Raw genomic sequence first — 19,479 nt, 5'->3', positions numbered from 1 at the left:
TCTGATTGCAGGGGCAAAGATAGACATTTCCCATAGACTGAGCAGCTCCATTCATGCACTAGAAATGCAGAACGAACTACTGTCTAAGGAGTTTGCAACCCTTTTGCTTTCTGTCCACTTTTAATAACTCTTAAGATGAAAATGTTGCATTTTAAAATACATGCAGAGCCATAACTTTTGTTGTTTAAATTTTGGATACAGTAAAGCCTCATACCCACGATCGGACTTTATACAAACTTTCCCGTGGACTTTTCTACAAAGGGCGTTGGCCGTAAGTTTGTATTGCATACACACGATCTGCCTTTTTAGGCAACAAACACGAACGTAGTGACGTTTCAACGTACTGACGGCACTTCAAAAGACACTCCAGCGCCACCTTTGGCCAACTTCTGTATAGTTGTCTGATCTTTTGCATTGGTTCTGAGCATGCGTGTTTGTACTTTGTACAAAAGTCTGAGGGTTTTGTGTACACACAATCGGACTTTGCTCCATCAGACTTATGTTATCAAAAAGTTTGTCCATTCACACAGCCAACAAAAGTCAGATGAAAACTGAAAAAGTTTGTCCAATGGAGCGCACACATGGTCGGGTGTTGCTCCAAAACAGCTAATTTTCACGTTTGTTGTCAAAAAGTCAGATCGTGTGTACGGGCCTTAAGCCCCGTACACACGAGAGGACTTATGTCCGACAGACTTCCAAAGGAGTTCCGCCGGAGTTCTGCCGGAGTTCCGACGGAGTTCTGACAGACTTTTCGGCCGAACGGACTTGGCCACACACGATCACACTAAACTCCGACGGATTCGAACGTGATGACGTAAGACCCGACTCGAATAAGGAAGTTCATAGCCAGTAGCCAATAGCTGCCCTAGCGTCGGTTTTAGTCCGTCGGAGTAGCATACACACGAGCGGATTTTTCGAAGGGGACCGGGTCCGGCGGAGTTCCGTCGGGAAAATTTGAAGCATGCTTCATTTCTAAAGTCCGTCAGACTTTTGCGAAGCTAAAGTCCGTTGCAGCCCACACACGATCGAATAGTCTGACGGACTCAGTCCGTCGGACTTTGGATGTTGAAAAGTCCGCTCGTGTGTACGCGGCATTAAGGGTTATTTTTGGCTGTGTCCCATTAGGGAGATTTCGGTTCACTTCCTGTGTCAGGGACACAACAGGAAGTGAGGGGAAATCTCTGCACAATAAGAAAATGTTGGATTTCCTATCATTATAATTAGTCAGCAGGACAAACAGAGATGAGGAATCTACCTAGCTATGGGACAAAGACAACAATAAAAGCTTGGCAGGGGTTCAAATTCTTCCACAGTCTTATAGAAAAAAGTTTTGGTGATTCACACATTTTAACTTTTGACACCGAATAGAACAACTTCTGATAAAACACACGGATGAATTTTGCTTAATACATGTATTTTTGTTATTTTAGTATACTCTATACAATGTATACCAGAACTGAAGAAAATGTGACTCTCCTCTTGGGTTGGGTAAAGAAAGCAAAGTTTAACAATATCTGTCATCGTGTACATTTTAGGGAGGTGACTGTAGTATGTGAGTGTGAGAATAATGGAAGCTGTGATCTTAAATTTGCTCTGTGTGTGGTCTGAGGTTACAGTTTGAGGAGAGAAATGCATGTTCTTGGCTACAATTTGACGTTTTCATCACTGAAAGAGTTCCTTATCCACTGTCTATAGCCATGGAGAAAAAGATCCAGGTTTCTGTGGGCAGACTGCTACTATCAGCAGAAAACAGCTTATTTAGCTAGGCAGCTTTAATAGTTAAACAAAATAATCTCAGGAAAATTTTGAGCAGTTGCGGCTGGCAAGGAAAGAAAAATATGCAGCATTAATATCCTGTGCCTAACCTCTGAAATAAAATAGTATGGTGGGGTATGTTTTTAAGGGTAAGCAACAGTGACTGTCAACAACTTGAAGGAAGATCTATTTGTGCACAAGATTATGAGCATGGAAACTGGAAATGTATCCGTGGCTTTTCAATGAATCATCATGAATGGAGCCAGTCACCATTACACTCTGGATATGTGGGAAGGCCACATAGACTGAAGACTAGACTCCATACCTGGCAAATCAAAGGATTTAATCCTGAGACCTTAAGATTATTTGGTGTATCACAGAGTATATTGGTGCCTTGTTTGTCATTTTATTTGATTTTCTCATCACTTTTTAAATATTTTTACCACTTTTATGCTCATTTTTTTCATCTTTGATATTCAAAGTTATCTGTACTAAATGAATCTTGTAGTTTAAATATCATAAAAACATTGGATCTCACAGTAACCCGTAAACTAGGTTCACATTAGACCATGCTCTGAAATGCGTTCAGCAGTGACATCACTGCCCCACTTCTTCATCTCGTTGAATCAGAGAATGCTTTGCATTCATTGAGAAAAAGCCAAAGCAATCTCTGAATGGTGCCTGTGCTGAGCAGGTGACCTCCTGTGTTCACAATACAGCAGGGCAGCTGCTCAGCAGGGGACCAAGAAGTTAGTAGAAATCACTAGAGTGGGGTATGTGATTTCCAGCCTCTAGAGCAGGGGTTCTTAACCTGAGGTCCATGGATCCTTACTTGGTCCATGGATTGGTTTCAGGGGTTTGTAAGGATCAGATAAAAAATAACATTTACATCCACTATACATCCCTCCTCCTTGTCTCAATCAATGGTTTCCCATTGAAAGTAATTAAAGAAAACACAATCTGCTACTGCTTATAGTGCCGACGACCACTAAGCATCTCTTGACGTGCTGTTGGCCCATGTTTACCATTTAAATTTGTACCATTGTTCTCTGCGCAACCACAATCTTGTGCCACTCCATAATAGCAAGTGCTAATTCTTGTTTTCTAGTAGTTGGAGGAGATTTAAGCAGAGTTAAATTTGACAAATTTTGACAATTTGTTTATTTTGCACAAGATGATTGCAATTTGTTTGTTTTTTCTAAAGAGTGGCCATTACTTTTTGCATGAAAACGAGTACGTTTTTATTGGGATTGTATACTTTATTCAGACTTTCTGAATGTCATATATGCACCAGGCAATCAAATTTCAATAAAATAACGTACATATGTCAGGAAGGCACTAGCCATAGTACAGCTAAAGCCTCTGAATGTGCGGGTGCCCGTTTTTCTGTGTGCCATTGGGATTATTTAAACTGCAGCCGTTCTATTAATTAGTGCTAGATATACAGCTATTCCTGTATCTGCTCCTGTGTTGACTTTGGTTATTGACCCAGCTTGCCCTGACCTTGCATGAACGCTGCCTTCCCTGACCTTGGCCCATCTCTGGATTTGTTCTGCCTCCTGTTTTTCTTCCTGACACCACGTTGCTGATCTTAGCTTGCACCCACAAGGTAATTGACAACACATATTCATTGCATTCAGCTTTTTTTTTTTGGGTGAATATTTCTACGGAGGGGGTCCATAGCTTTCATCAGGTTCTTAAAGGGGTCTGTGACTAAAAAAAAATGTTAAGAACCACCGGTCTAGAGGGATTCCACAGGTATTGTATATGCATGTTATGGCTATGATTAAGGCTTAGGGCTATAACACGTAAGCCTCTGTATTGCTCTGTGCTATACCTGTATCAATAAAGACTATTATACTTAGATGATGAGCTGCTGACTATATATCTTTATCTTATATTGTGGTCAGGTATAAGGAAGACAACATTAGCCAGTGCTACGTGTACTCACCTCCTTCAGGGGATTGGATTAGGTGTTGCCTGTTTATGACATTGTCACTGATCCAAGCTGCACCTATGTAACTATGTAAAAATCATTTTTTCTTCTTTTAAAACTTTTTTAACGTGTCACTTTAATTTGTTTCACCATTCATTTTTTATGAGCTTAAAAACTGTGGGGAGTTGGGTTCCAGTAGTTATTTTTCAGTCAAGGTTTGAGAAGAAATAAAAAATTAATACAATATGCTGATTGGCAGCCATTAACAGTTTTTATCTTACTCAGCATAGATATAAGCTACATCATTTAATGTAAAAAAAAAAAAACATCAATTGCACACATTTTAGGCACAGTATTTTAAATATGTATAGTTGCAAGAGAAGGGAAAAATAACAGTAAATATAGTTAGCTCTTTTGGTAAGTACATATTACAGTTTTGTTTTTGTTAAGTGCTGTAATTAACTCACAGGCCAAACTTTACATTAAAAATGGGACCTTTGTGTGGGTTGCAGCTCAAGGCTCTAGTCCTAGTAGGCTGTCAGCTGTAATTTGCAAATGGCATTGTAACTAACTTCCTTAAACAAATGCAATCATAAAGCAAACATTTCTCATTTGAGAGTGAATTAAGAAAATGTGTATTCTTTTCAACAGATACTCTAAGCAAGGGGAGTTCATAATAATCAAATATTTTCTTAGTCTGCCTAGGGAAACATACAGGCGTTTACATGCTATAAGACCCTATTCATCACTCAGTAGTATTACATCACTTAAATATGTTATTGGCTCTGTTAATCCAAAGAGAAATGCAGCATATTGTGCTTCAACATTGATTCACCTATATGTTCATTAAAAGGGCATAGCAAACTTAGAGCCATCACTATTGTTTTAATCATAAGCAATGTTAAAGGAAATCAGTACTGAGAGAAGCTTGCTATAACTGACCCGCTTTGGAAAATGCTATATGCCTGCTATATGTTCTGAATCATGGACCTAGGACAAGCATGTGGTACGGTAAGTAAACTCAGAACTAATTTTTGTTCTGGTTCAGTGACTGAGAAAGCACTGAAGCCAGGGGCTAAGAGATAGTATTTTATTAAAAAAACAAAACAGCAATGCAGGCCTACAGACATCTCACAATGCAAGCTCATTTTTAAGGATAACAACACCCAAGAACAATAATTGCATATTTTTTGCAGTTTATCAGTCCTTTTATGTGGTGGCTGCATTAGTTTTCATTTTTTGGGCTAACAACATTTTCTAACAAGCACAGAAGATACCTGTTGAACCTGCCAGAAATGTAGTGCCCTTTCACTTCCTGTGCGTTAATCTGAAAGCACAAACAATATCATCTTCCTTCTGTAAACTCTTGTAACCCTCTCCCCCCCCCCCCCACCCACACCCAAAACAACCATGTAGTGGAGATGGGGAAACATGTTTGAGGTATAGCCTGGACAATAACCATGGCTCCCTCTAGATACAGTGGATTAAGTGGGCCCAAAACATAGCTACAACTAAGTACAGTGTTCAGTCCAGTCCAGCTATTTGCTGCCATAGACATTGACAGGCTGCAGGCAGAGGGGCTGGATGCTGCACCTTTCCCTTCCAAGGACATTGTTACACCAGGAGATCATTGCACCTAGATGTCCCCGTATGTAAGGGTTTATCAGAGTTTAGCAGTGTTCATTTTTACATCAAATTTTGATTTCCCTTTAGTCATAGCTTTTTGACTAAAAAGCCTTCTTAAGCCGCGTACACACGGGCGGACTGTCTGGCCTACTTAGTCCGCCGAAACACATTTCAGCGGACAGTCCGCTCGTGTGTGGGCTTCAGTGGACTTTTTCAGCGTGCAGTCTGGCGGACTAAGTATTTCGGAATGTTGGAAATACTGTCCGCTGGACTCGCATTTCGGCGGACAATCCGCCCGTGTGTGTGCCAGTCCGCCGTACTTTTGAAATGAGCGGACTTTTCCCGCCCGGAGAAAAGTCCGCTCATTTCGAGCGGGTATCCAGGTAGGCGGGGCCCGCGACGGAGACGTCGCTGGCCCCGCCGCCTGGTATGGACTTAAAGGGGAACCCCAACGCCGAAAAAAATCGGCGTGGGGGTCCCCCCCAAGTCCACAACAGACCCTTGTCCGAGCACGCTACCCGGCCGGCCAGGAAAGGGGGGCAAGCGAGCGCCCCCCCCCCCTCCTGAGCCATACCAGGCCGCGTGCCCTCAACATGGGGGGGTGCCTTGGGGAAGGGGGGGCCGCGCGGCCCCCCCACCCCAAAGCACCTTGTCCCCATGTTGATGAGGACAAGGGCCTCTTCCCGACAACCCTGGCCGTTGGTTGTCAGGGTCTGCGGGCGGGGGGCTTATCGGAATCCGGGAGCCCCTTTTAATAAGGGGGCCCCCGGATACCGGCCCCCCACCCTATGTGAATGAGTATGGGGTACAATGTACCCCTACCCATTCACCTGTGAAAAAAAGTACAAAAAAAACACAACACAGGGTTAAAATATTTTATTGCACAGCTCCGGGGGTCTTCCGTCTTCGGGGGTCTTCTCGCCGGACTCCTCCGCTATCTTCTTGTAGCTCTTTTGCTAGCGGAGGAGTCCGGCTTTCTTCCTCGCCGCCGGCCTCTTCTCCCGACTTCGGGGGTCTTGTCCCCCTCTTCGGTTCTTCTGCCGGGCCACCGCGCTCTTTTACAGGCGGTGGCCCGGTCTTCTGTCGCCGCCGTCGCCGCCGCCTTCCATTCTTCTTCTTCTTCTTCTTCTCCAGGAGATGTTGCCTCGACGATCTCTCCGGCCGGAATGCCAGGGACGCGCTCCGCTGCCACTTATATAGGGACAATGGGGCGGTGTCACATGGCTTTATGTCACATGGGTTGGTCACATGGGTTGATGTCACATGGGGACTATAACATCGTAAGGGGGCGGGGTCACCATGTGACCAACCCATGTGACATAAAGCCATGTGACACCGTCACATTGTCCCTATATAAGTGGCAGCGGAGCGCGTCCCTGGCATTCCGGCCGGAGAGAGCGTCGAGGCAACATCTCCTGGAGAAGAAGAAGAAGAAGAGGAACGGAAGGCGGCGGCGACGGCGGCGACAGAAGACCGGGCCACCGTCTGTAAAAGAGCTATAAGAAGGCGCGGTTGCCCGGCAGAAGAACCGAAGAGGGGGACAAGACCCCCGAAGTCGGGAGAAGAGGCCGGCGGCGAGGAAGAAAGCCGGACTCCTCCGCTAGCAAAAGAGCTACAAGAAGATAGTGGAGGAGTCCGGCGAGAAGACCCCCGAAGACGGAAGACCCCCGGAGCTGTGCAATAAAATATTTTAACCCTGTGTTGTGTTTTTTTTGTACTTTTTTTCACAGGTGAATGGGTAGGGGTACATTGTACCCCATACTCATTCACATAGGGTGGGGGGCCGGTATCCGGGGGCCCCCTTATTAAAGGGGGCTCCCGGATTCCGATAAGCCCCCCGCCTGCAGACCCCGACAACCAACGGCCAGGGTTGTCGGGAAGAGGCCCTTGTCCTCATCAACATGGGGACAAGGTGCTTTGGGGTGGGGGGACCGCGCGGCCCCCCCTTCCCCAAGGCACCCCCCCATGTTGAGGGCACGCGGCCTGGTACGGCTCAGGAGGGGGGGCGCTCGCTCGCCCCCCTTTCCTGGCCGGCCGGGTAGCGTGCTCGGACAAGGGTCTGTTGTGGACTTGGGGGGGACCCCACGCCGTTTTTTTTCGGCGTTGGGGTTCCCCTTTAAGTCCATACCAGGCGGCGGGGCCAGCGACGTCTCCTTCGCGGGCCCCGCCTACCTGGAGACGCGCTCGAAATGAGCGGACTATCCTCCGCGTGTGTGGGCGAGTCCGTTCATTTCAAAAGTAGGGCGGATAGTATGGCGGACTTAGTCCGCCGTATTAGTCCGCTCAAAAAGTGCCGTGTGTGGGCAAGTCCGTTCATTCGAAAGTATGACGGACTGTCCGTCGGATTGTCTGACGGACTAAGTTGGTCAGACAGTCAGCCACGTGTGTACGTGGCTTTAGTTTTAATCGCATGTTAGTCGTCTGCAATTGTTTTAGTTTTAGTCGCATTTTAGTCATCTGCAATTGTTTTAGCTTTAGTCATATTTATTCTACTAAAATCTCCAATACGTTTTAGTCGACTAAAATGTAATGGATTTAGTTAAATTGTAATGCATTATTTAAGCATTTCTCTAGAATTTCCAAGTTCATTTATATACTCCTGGAGTAAAAAAAATCTAATATCCTTTTATTAAGGTTTGAGAAAACACACAGACACTCTGGAAGGTGGTCTGAGGATGCCTGTAATTCTACACAATGTTCTGTACATTGGTCTGAGGAGACCTGTAGTTCTACACAATGCTCTGGATGGTTGCTTGAAGGGAGGCCTGTAATGCAGGGTGCTCTGGATGCCGATGGTCAGAGGAGGCCTGTAATGCACACAGTGCTCTGGATGTCGGTGATCAGAGGAGGCCTGTAATGCACACAGTGCTCTGGATGCCGGGGATCAGAGGTGGCCTGTAATCCACATAGTGCTCTGGATGCTGGTGGTCAGAGGAAGCCTGTAATGCACACAGTGCTCTGGACGTTGGTCTGAGGAGACCTGTAATTCTACACAGTGCTCTGGATGGTTGTCTGAAGGGAGGCCTGTAATGGACAGTGCTCTGGATGCCAGTGATCAGAGGAGGCTTGTAATGTACACAGTGCTCTGGATGCCGGTGGTCAGAGGAGGCCTGTAATGCACACAGTGCTCTGGATGTTGGTGATCAGAGGAGGCCTGTAATGCACACAGTGCTCTGGATGCCGGGGATCAGAGGTGGCCTGTAATCCACACAGTGCTCTGGATGCTGGTGGTCAGAGGAAGCCTGTAATGCACACAGTGCTCTGGACGTTGGTCTGAGGAGACCTGTAATTCTACACAGTGCTCTGGATGGTTGTCTGAAGGGAGGCCTGTAATGGACAGTGCTCTGGATGCCAGTGATCAGAGGAGGCTTGTAATGCACACAGTGCTCTGGATGCCGGTGGTCAGAGGAGGCCTGTAATGCACACAGTGCTCTGGACGGTGGTCTAAGGGGAGTCTTGTAATGTACATACTCATAGTGCTACGCGGGTAAACATTCCTCCCTCACATTTTCATTTAGTTTTCGGTCGCTGGCGAAAATGGAATGTGGGGTCATTTTCATCAATAGAAATGTTTTTTATTTATAAATATACTGACGAAAATGATGATGAAAATGTTTTTGTTGACAAAATTAACACTGGAGTTTAGTGTAATTCAGGGGCATAGAGATACTTACCTACTGTAAAGTTAGAGGTTCTATAGCCCTAATATCGAAAATTTACTTAGCAAATTAACAAAGCTTAATGCGCTTTAAATTACTCACACCTGACAGACTGCTTTCTGTGACAGTTTGATGTGACTGGTTCATCCAAGTACACTCAGCATGCAATTTAAAAAAATTATGTACAGTAAAACCTTGATTTATGAGTAACTTGGTTTGAGAGCATTTTGCAAGACAAGCAACATTTTGAACTAAATTTTGACTTGATATACAAGCAATGTCTTGATATACAAGTAGCGTCATGTCACAACTGAGTAAAAAACAGAATAGAGGCACCTCTAAGTGTTGTAATATGGTTACATTTAATGAAGATACAACATGTAGCAACTCACATGGCTGATGATTAAAACAGGCACATCTAAGTATGTAGGCACGCCTACCTGGAGACGCGCTCGAAATGAGCGGACTATCCTCCGCGTGTGTGGGCGAGTCCGTTCATTTCAAAAGTAGGGCGGATAGTATGGCGGACTTAGTCCGCCGTATTAGTCCGCTCAAAAAGTGCCGTGTGTGGGCAAGTCCGTTCATTCGAAAGTATGACGGACTGTCCGTCGGATTGTCTGACGGACTAAGTTGGTCAGACAGTCAGCCACGTGTGTACGTGGCTTTAGTTTTAATCGCATGTTAGTCGTCTGCAATTGTTTTAGTTTTAGTCGCATTTTAGTCATCTGCAATTGTTTTAGCTTTAGTCATATTTATTCTACTAAAATCTCCAATACGTTTTAGTCGACTAAAATGTAATGGATTTAGTTAAATTGTAATGCATTATTTAAGCATTTCTCTAGAATTTCCAAGTTCATTTATATACTCCTGGAGTAAAAAAAATCTAATATCCTTTTATTAAGGTTTGAGAAAACACACAGACACTCTGGAAGGTGGTCTGAGGATGCCTGTAATTCTACACAATGTTCTGTACATTGGTCTGAGGAGACCTGTAGTTCTACACAATGCTCTGGATGGTTGCTTGAAGGGAGGCCTGTAATGCAGGGTGCTCTGGATGCCGATGGTCAGAGGAGGCCTGTAATGCACACAGTGCTCTGGATGTCGGTGATCAGAGGAGGCCTGTAATGCACACAGTGCTCTGGATGCCGGGGATCAGAGGTGGCCTGTAATCCACATAGTGCTCTGGATGCTGGTGGTCAGAGGAAGCCTGTAATGCACACAGTGCTCTGGACGTTGGTCTGAGGAGACCTGTAATTCTACACAGTGCTCTGGATGGTTGTCTGAAGGGAGGCCTGTAATGGACAGTGCTCTGGATGCCAGTGATCAGAGGAGGCTTGTAATGTACACAGTGCTCTGGATGCCGGTGGTCAGAGGAGGCCTGTAATGCACACAGTGCTCTGGATGTTGGTGATCAGAGGAGGCCTGTAATGCACACAGTGCTCTGGATGCCGGGGATCAGAGGTGGCCTGTAATCCACACAGTGCTCTGGATGCTGGTGGTCAGAGGAAGCCTGTAATGCACACAGTGCTCTGGACGTTGGTCTGAGGAGACCTGTAATTCTACACAGTGCTCTGGATGGTTGTCTGAAGGGAGGCCTGTAATGGACAGTGCTCTGGATGCCAGTGATCAGAGGAGGCTTGTAATGCACACAGTGCTCTGGATGCCGGTGGTCAGAGGAGGCCTGTAATGCACACAGTGCTCTGGACGGTGGTCTAAGGGGAGTCTTGTAATGTACATACTCATAGTGCTACGCGGGTAAACATTCCTCCCTCACATTTTCATTTAGTTTTCGGTCGCTGGCGAAAATGGAATGTGGGGTCATTTTCATCAATAGAAATGTTTTTTATTTATAAATATACTGACGAAAATGATGATGAAAATGTTTTTGTTGACAAAATTAACACTGGAGTTTAGTGTAATTCAGGGGCATAGAGATACTTACCTACTGTAAAGTTAGAGGTTCTATAGCCCTAATATCGAAAATTTACTTAGCAAATTAACAAAGCTTAATGCGCTTTAAATTACTCACACCTGACAGACTGCTTTCTGTGACAGTTTGATGTGACTGGTTCATCCAAGTACACTCAGCATGCAATTTAAAAAAATTATGTACAGTAAAACCTTGATTTATGAGTAACTTGGTTTGAGAGCATTTTGCAAGACAAGCAACATTTTGAACTAAATTTTGACTTGATATACAAGCAATGTCTTGATATACAAGTAGCGTCATGTCACAACTGAGTAAAAAACAGAATAGAGGCACCTCTAAGTGTTGTAATATGGTTACATTTAATGAAGATACAACATGTAGCAACTCACATGGCTGATGATTAAAACAGGCACATCTAAGTATGTAGGCATCCGGGGGAAAAACGGCCCACATAGACCATCCTCCGCACCGCCATCAACATCATCCCTTTCACGCTGTGCGGCTCGCTTTCAAATCACTCTACTGCAGGGTAGTCCTCCTGGTCACGATTACAGACTGACAGCGGTGAGAGCCGGCAGTGCGGAAAACGGTCTATGTGGACAGCTTTACCCCAGATGCCTGCATGCTTAGATGTGCCTGTTTTAATCATCAACCATGTGAGTTTCTAAATGTTGTACCTTCATTAAATGTAACCATATTGCTACACTTAGAGGTGCCTCTCTTGTCTTTTATACGCTGTAACGCCTGCTGGATTTTGCTTCTAATCCCCTTGTGGAGGCTACCATTTGTGAATGGACATTTTATGGTTACACAACCTATCACATTGCTATAATCTTTTTATATTGACTATAAACTGAAGGACTTGTATAATAAATAAATATTTGTGGAACAAATCATATGAGTTTCCATTATTTCTTATGAAGAAATTTGCTTTGATATACAAGTGCTTTGGATTACTGTACTTCAATTGTATGGCCTGGGTAAAAGCCTAACAAAAGGTACAGGTATTCTGTACAAATCTCACAAGAAAATCAGATATAAATCTGTTCCACTCCCTCCCTATAATAGTAATCCCTGGGGCTACATTTGAATTAAGTTTTACTGTTGGCAGGAGTATCTATGACATTAACCGTGCACAAACTATAGAAGAATTCTAGTTTTGTATGTGGACTAGGTGAGACTTTCAGAACACATTTTTTTTTTACATTTAACAATAAGATGTGACTAAGCTGTCTATTGTTGGCATGCATACACTATGGGTTAGTGTCTTACTTAGTAGTGAATGTGACTTAGGTGGAATGATAGTAGGCTGTGAACTTGCACCTTCAAAACCAATTGTGAGATGATAATTCCCATACTTCTATTCTGCTTTTTTCTTTTTAAATGTATGCTGTTCAAGGCAAGCAGTGGCACAGCAAGTGCCAGTACATCCTGGGGAAATCCTAGCCAAATGCCCACCTCTTCAGAATTAGCTTGGGCAGGCATTCAGGTAATTCTCTTGTCATGTAGGAGAGGAGACATACAAGGTGGAAAAGCGGATAGAGGATGGAGGGGGTAATAGGAAGTGGGGAGGGGTACAGAGGTTTCAGATTCTTAATTCAGCAGTGGTGAAGGTCATTCTAAGGTTTTCAGCTTCTTGGTTTTAAAGCTTTTAAAACTTGAAACAGTATTAGATAACATTTATTTAGCTTTGGTTTTCTTCTTGTCTTGTTCTCATACAGCCCAGCTTTCTAGAGCACCAGTTGTCCCATTTATGGTTTCTATTAGCTGGTTTCTCATAGCCCTTGTACACACAGTCAGAAATTCGGAAAATGTCAGATCGGACCGTGTTGTCAGATAATCTGACCGTGTGTGGGCTCCATCTGACTTTTTCCGCCAGAATGTCCAACCAACAAAGTTTGAGAGCTGGATATAAAATTTTCCGACAACATGATCCGATAGGACTTTGTCCGATCATTTGTAGAGAATTCCAATTGGACGAAGTGCCACGCATGCTCAGATCAAATTACGAGACCAAAGCTATTGGCTTCTAGCCTGAACGTAGTCCCGTCGTAACGTACAAACGTCCTCACGTTCCGAACGATCTGATTTTCTGACAACTTTGTCCGACCGTGTGTATGCAACACCAGTTTCGGACAAAATCCGTCTGAAAAAATCCGCCGGATTTTGTTGTCGGAATGTCCGACCGTGTGTACAAGGGCTTAGATGGTTAAAATAAGCAACAGGCAAGGCAAAGGGTAATTGGATGCCTTACCTGTTGCTGATTTTGAGATTGAACTACACTTCATCTGAGCACCACAAACCAAAAATGCTATTTAATTCAGTTTTAATATTCAAAGAAAACTCCCACATCTATCCATGTCTCCATGCTTTATTTTTTTGAGTAATCACCTCTATCATTTCTGTCCATGACCATTTTGAGTAAAGGCAGATGGATAGCATTTACTTCCTGGAATTCACCTGCCCTTAGCTCAGGCATGCAGACAGGAAAGGGTGTGTCTAGCTGAGAAAGCCCCTCCTCCTCCCATACTGAAGACTCCTGGAATGTATGACATCATTTGCCTAGGCATGGAAAACAGGAAGTAACTGAAAAAATAAAAAATAAAAAGTTTAAAACAAGTAAATATAATATACTTTCCTATCCATTAACTAATGCTGGCAGCATAAGGATTAAAAATAATCAGTGTTGATTTAGAGAGTGAAGTTCCGCTTTAACCATCACATGCTGCACATGACTTCTTTATAACATGAGAGTCATGTTTTTCCGGTAAGCCTCTAGTTATGGCTATCTGGTGGCGGAGATCCTCTTATGGTGTGGGAACAGAATTTGGACTTTTCTGACACACATTTCAGTTTGAAATGCTCACAGTGTGGATCTCTTTTATTAGCTGATGGCACATTTCTGTTTGATTTCTTAATATGTTTTTTAATATTTGAATGATCCAAAGGATGTTGCATGTTTGTTTTTGTTTTTTTTATTTCTGAACCCTGATAGGTGTTTTTCCAGAACTTTAAACCCAAACTTGTTTTAAAGATGAAGTTTAGGTGTGGCGATTTTTCTGTAGTTACATGTACATGCCATATCTGTAGGATCCATTGAGGAAGCTGGAAAAAGGAGGATTCCTCCATTCATCGTGTTTGTGTGGATGGAGGAATCTTTGCGTTTTTAACTAATATGGCCAGCTACACCTAACTGTAGTTTTTAAGCTTTTGCCTTAGGCCCTTTTCTCATGTTCCTAGCTATAGTAATGTGCATGTGTATGTACGTGTTAATGCAGTTTTTGTGTGTTTATTAGTGTATTTATGCATGAATTTTTGAATGTATTTACTTTTTTTACTTCTGTGTTATGCAAAGTAACAACAAAGCAACATTCAACATAAGAATTTTCTGTGGTGGAGATGTATAAAAAACCCACAAATCTGTATTCTACATTTCTAAGGCCGCGTACACACGCGGGGACTGTTCGCCCAACTTTGTCCGTCAAACAGTTTCAGCAAACAGTCCGCTCAAAATTAGCATGGACGGACATGGCCACACACGACGAACGAACAGTTTGCTGAAACCGTGCGCGATGACGTGAACGGCACGTACGACGGGACGAAAAATACGACGTCCTATACACTGCATTATAACTTTCGGCGTGTAAATCCTTTCTGAGCATGCGCGGAACTTAGTTTGACGAACAAGCCTACACACGAGGGGACTGTTCGCTGAAACAAAGTTTCAGCGGACAGTTTTTCGGAATTTCCGAAAAAACCTTGTTCAGCGGACTGTTCGCTGAAACTGTCCGCTGAAAGCCCACACACGGGCGGACTGTCCGCCGAAACACTGTTCAGCGGACAAAGTTGGCCGAACAGTCCCCGCGTGTGTACGCGGCCTTAGTGTTCATTTACCATTCATTTACCTGCTTATTAGGCCCCTTTCACACATGCGGACCGTATGTCCGTATTTCATCCATCCGTTTGTGGATGAAATACGAACATACATGCATTCCTATGGGATAGCAGGTGTCTGCGGATGAACATCTGCAGACACCCGATATCGTCCGCCTCCGCTATTGTCCGATTCTGCAGACGGAGGAAAATCCTATTTTTCTATCCGTCAACAGAGCGGATCGGATGAACACGGACAGACGGTCCGTGTTCATCCGATCCCCCCATAGAGGAAAACAGAGAGCTGACAGGGTGGTCCCTGCACAGTGTGCCGGGACCGCCCTGTTTTCTGCCGGCTCAGCGGGGACAAACGGAGCGATCCCTTCTGAGCAAGCGGATCATCACGGGAGCGGATCATTACTGATCCGTCCCGTGTGAAAGGGGCCTTACTCAAACCAAAAATACTCAAACAATGACTTTCCTATTTTTTTTATACATTCGCTAAGTTGCCACACATACCTGTGAAAAAGTCACACTGAAATTAATATAAATACATATCCAATACATATCCACTTGAAATGCATATGTTTTTTGCAGGATAACCAGAGAGTGAATGGGCCACTTAATCCGCAAAACTTTTAAAACCCTTGACCTAACACTAAACCTAACCCTTAAAGTGCCTTTAAACCCCCAAAAAAGTAATACATTGACGTTTACCAGTTCTTATATGTGGTGGTTGCATTGAGTTGCCCATAGATGGATCAAAGTTGAGTCGGTTCAGAAGGGACTGGCAAAATTTAGATCCATGTATGGGCACTGTGGTTGTACAGAAGTTGATCTACTGATCGACTTCTGTTCCACCACCCTATTGGAAAATTGTTTCTTGGTCAGTGCTGCAAGACTGATCTGACTGTAACACTGATCAGTGTATTCTGATGGCAGGGAAGTCTCCCCACTCTCAGAATACAATGACACAGTGGAAGGATTCCCCCATATATAGAATTATGTAACTGCAGTGATTTTCTATTTATTTAGGTTTCTAGTTCTCTCACTGGATCCTGAAGGAAAATGTCCTGAAGAAGCTTTACATGAAACATGTTGACCTTGTGGACCATATGATATGTTGTGAAGTTTTGTATACTATGTAATGTGATACTAATATATTTTGAGAGATGCATATTGATAGGGAATTTTTAAAATACCCCCCCTTTCTTTTATATGTATGTTTTTAACTTGATTGAATACAAATTTGAATTATGTTTTAAATACCGTGCCATCCTCTGTACCATTAAAGTCCATCCTTTTTTTGTTGTTGTGGAACAGGTCTATACTGGCGGTGAACCAAATCTGTTTTTGTACCAGAAGTATAAGGACTGTTTTGTTTGCTTTATGCTGAAGATAAGCTGCCTTGTTTGCTGTTTGAACAATAGAAGACTGTATGCTTTTAAAAAGTTGGCTGGCTGGTGATCATGGCCCTTCTCATATCGCACACCAAATGAACCCCTACAGAATGCCTAGCTTGTCCGGAACCTAAAATATTGTCCAGCACTAAGATTTACAAGCTAGGTCTTGGCACTGAAAACTACAAATCCACCGAACAGTACGCTGTCTCCCCTGTATTCACTTCACAGGATAACTGGGCCGGGGAAAGGGTGAGTGGACTTTAAAGAGACCCTGTCACTTTGTCCCAAATGGAAAAGTGATAGGTTCTCTTAAACAAACAGTGACGTGTGGCATCTTTTTATTTTTTACTATAACACATAGATCAACAACCTAAACATGTTCAGATGATAATAGACATGTACATGCAGATAAAGTGAGAGGATTTTGTCAGCATTGCATCCCTTTAAATAATGCATACATAGATTCTGAACAGGATATGGATTTTCAAGGTGCTACATAAATTATCCAGACATAATTGTTAATATTGATAGCATTTATTACAAATCCATATAAAAATCCATGATATATTATAGATACAAATATGTATGTTACATCATCTTCTGGAATTAATGGTGTTTTTTGGGGTCCTTTATGCATGTTCTTCTACATGTTTCGCCATATAGCTTCTTCATGAAGTGTGTATATAGGATATTAACAAAAATATAAATATGTAGTGGTAAAATATAGAGCAAACACCAACTGTATACCAAATGTATGCTGTATATCTTACCAGTACATATTTTTATTTATTTTTGTTAGTATCCTAGATGTATACTTCCTGAAGAAGCTATACGCTGAAACATGTAGAAAAACATACATAAGGAACACAACACCATTAGTTCCAGAAGATGATGTAACATACAATGGGGGAAATAATTATTTGATCGCCTGCAGATTTTATAAGCTTGCCCACTTACAATGAAATAAAAGGTCTATAATTGTTTTACCATAGGTATATTTTAGATGATAGAGACAGAATATAAACCAAAAATCCCAAAAAAATACATTATACAAATGTTATAAATTGAGTTGCAGTTCAGTGAGTAAACTAAGTATTTGATACTCAAGCAAAACATGACTTAGTACTTGGTGGAGAAACCCTTGTTGTCTAGCACAGAGGTAAGACATTTCTTATAGTTAGTAACTAGGTTTGCACACATCTCAGGAGGGATTTTGGTCCACTCTTTTTTTACAGATTTTCTCTAAATCCTTAAAGTTTCTTGGCTGTCTCTGGGAAAACAAAAAGTTTCAGCTCCCTTCATAAATATTCTATAGGATTAGGTCTGGAGACTGGTTAGGCCACTCCATGACCTTAATGTGCTACTTCTTAAATCACTCCTTTGTTGCTTTGGTGGTATGTTTTGGGTCATTGTCGTGCTGAAAGACCCATCCATGACCCATCTTCAGTATTCTAGATGAGGGAAGAAGCTTCTTCTCTAAGATTTTACAATACATGGCCCCATCCATTGGCCCCTCAATGTGCCAAAGTCAGTCTGTAACATTAGCAGAGAAACAGCCCCAAAGCATAATGTTTCCACCTCCATGTTTGACTGTAGGGATGGTGTTCTTAGGCTCATAGTCAGAATTTTTTTCCCCCAAACATGGAAAGTCCCCCTTCTCAAGAAGGCACATGTACAGTCATGCCAATGAACACCTAATTGTTCAGAGAAGGATTGGGAGAAAGTGCTATGGTCAGATGAGACCAAAATTTAGCTCTTTGGCATTAACTCGATTTGCTGTGTTTGAAGGAAGAAAAATGCTATGACTATGACCCTAACAACATGATGCTTTGGGGCTGTTTCTCTGCTAAAGGTACATTTCTTTCTAGTGGGAAAACTTACAAAATCTGCAGGGGTTTAAATAATTATTTTCCCCACTGTACATATTTGTGTCTGTACTTTATCATTGATCTTAATATGAATTTGTAATAAATGCTATCAGTTTTAACAGTTATATCTGGATAATTGATGTAGCACCTTGAAAATCCCTATTCTGTTCAGAATCTATATACGGTGCCTTGAAAAAGTATTCATACTCCTTGAAATTTCCCATATTTTGTCATGTTACAACCAAAAATTGTAAATGTATTTCATTGGGATTTTATGTGATAGACTAACACAAAGTAGCACAGAATTGTGAAGTGGCAGGAAAATGTTACATGGTTTTCAGATTTTTTTCCAAATAAATATCTGAAAAGTGTGGCGTACTTTGTATTCAGCCCCCCCCCCCCCCACCCCGGGTCAATACTTTGTAGAACCCCCTTTGCTGCAATTACAGCTGTATGTCTCTACCAGCTTTGCACATCTAGAGAGTGACATTTTTGCTTATTCTTCTTTGTAAAATAGCTCAAGCTTTGTCAGAGTGAATGAAGCACAGCAATTTTCAAGTCTTGCCACAGGTTCTCAATTGGATTTAGGTCTAGACTTGACTGGGCCATTCTAACACATGAATATGCTTTAAACTAAACCATTCTATTGTAACTGGCTGTATGTTTAGGGTCGTCATTCTGCTGGAAAGTAAACCTCTGCCCCAGTCTCTTTTGCAGACTCTAATAGGTTTTCTTCTAAGATTGTCCTGTATTTGGCTCCATCCATCTTCCCATCAACTCTGACCAGCTACCCTGTCCCTGCTGAAGAAAAGCACCCCCACAACATGATGCTGCCATCACCATGTTTCACGGTGGAGTTGGTGTGTTCAGGATAATGTGCAGTGTTAGTTTTCCGCCACACATAACATTTTGCTTTTAGGCCAAAAGGTTCAATTTTGGTTTCATCTGACCAGAGCACCTTCTTCTACATGTTTGCTGTGTCCCCCACATGGCTTATCGCAAACTGCAAACTAGACTTCTTATGGCTTGAGTGCACAACTAATAGTTTTCCTGTGGACAGATTCTCCCACCTGAGCTGTGGATCTCTGCAGCTCCTCCGGAGTTAACATGGGCTTCTTGGCTACTCTGATTAATGCTCTCCTTACCTGGCCTGTCAGTTTAGGTGGGCGGCAATGTCTTGTTTAGAGATGGACGAACTTCTGACAGGACGTTTCGCGAACACGAACCGCGAACGCCAGCAAAAGTTCGCGAACCGCAAAGTTTGCGACGGGCCCCATTGACTTTAATGGCAGGCGAACCTTAAAAACCTACAGGTCATATTTTCAGCCACAAAATACTTACTAGCTGTGCACACATAGTCCCACCACATGGACACTGACATAACAAAAGTATGAAGTGAATCTGGGATCGACAACGACAAGCATTCTTT

This window comes from Lithobates pipiens, unplaced genomic scaffold, assembly GCF_037356315.1.
Source record: "Lithobates pipiens isolate NorthernLeopardFrog02 unplaced genomic scaffold, aLitPip1_a1.2 Scaffold_13, whole genome shotgun sequence".
Taxonomy (NCBI): Eukaryota; Metazoa; Chordata; class Amphibia; order Anura; family Ranidae; genus Lithobates; species Lithobates pipiens.
The sequence above is the reverse complement of the archived record's forward strand: the minus strand, read 5'-3'. Positions refer to the sequence as shown.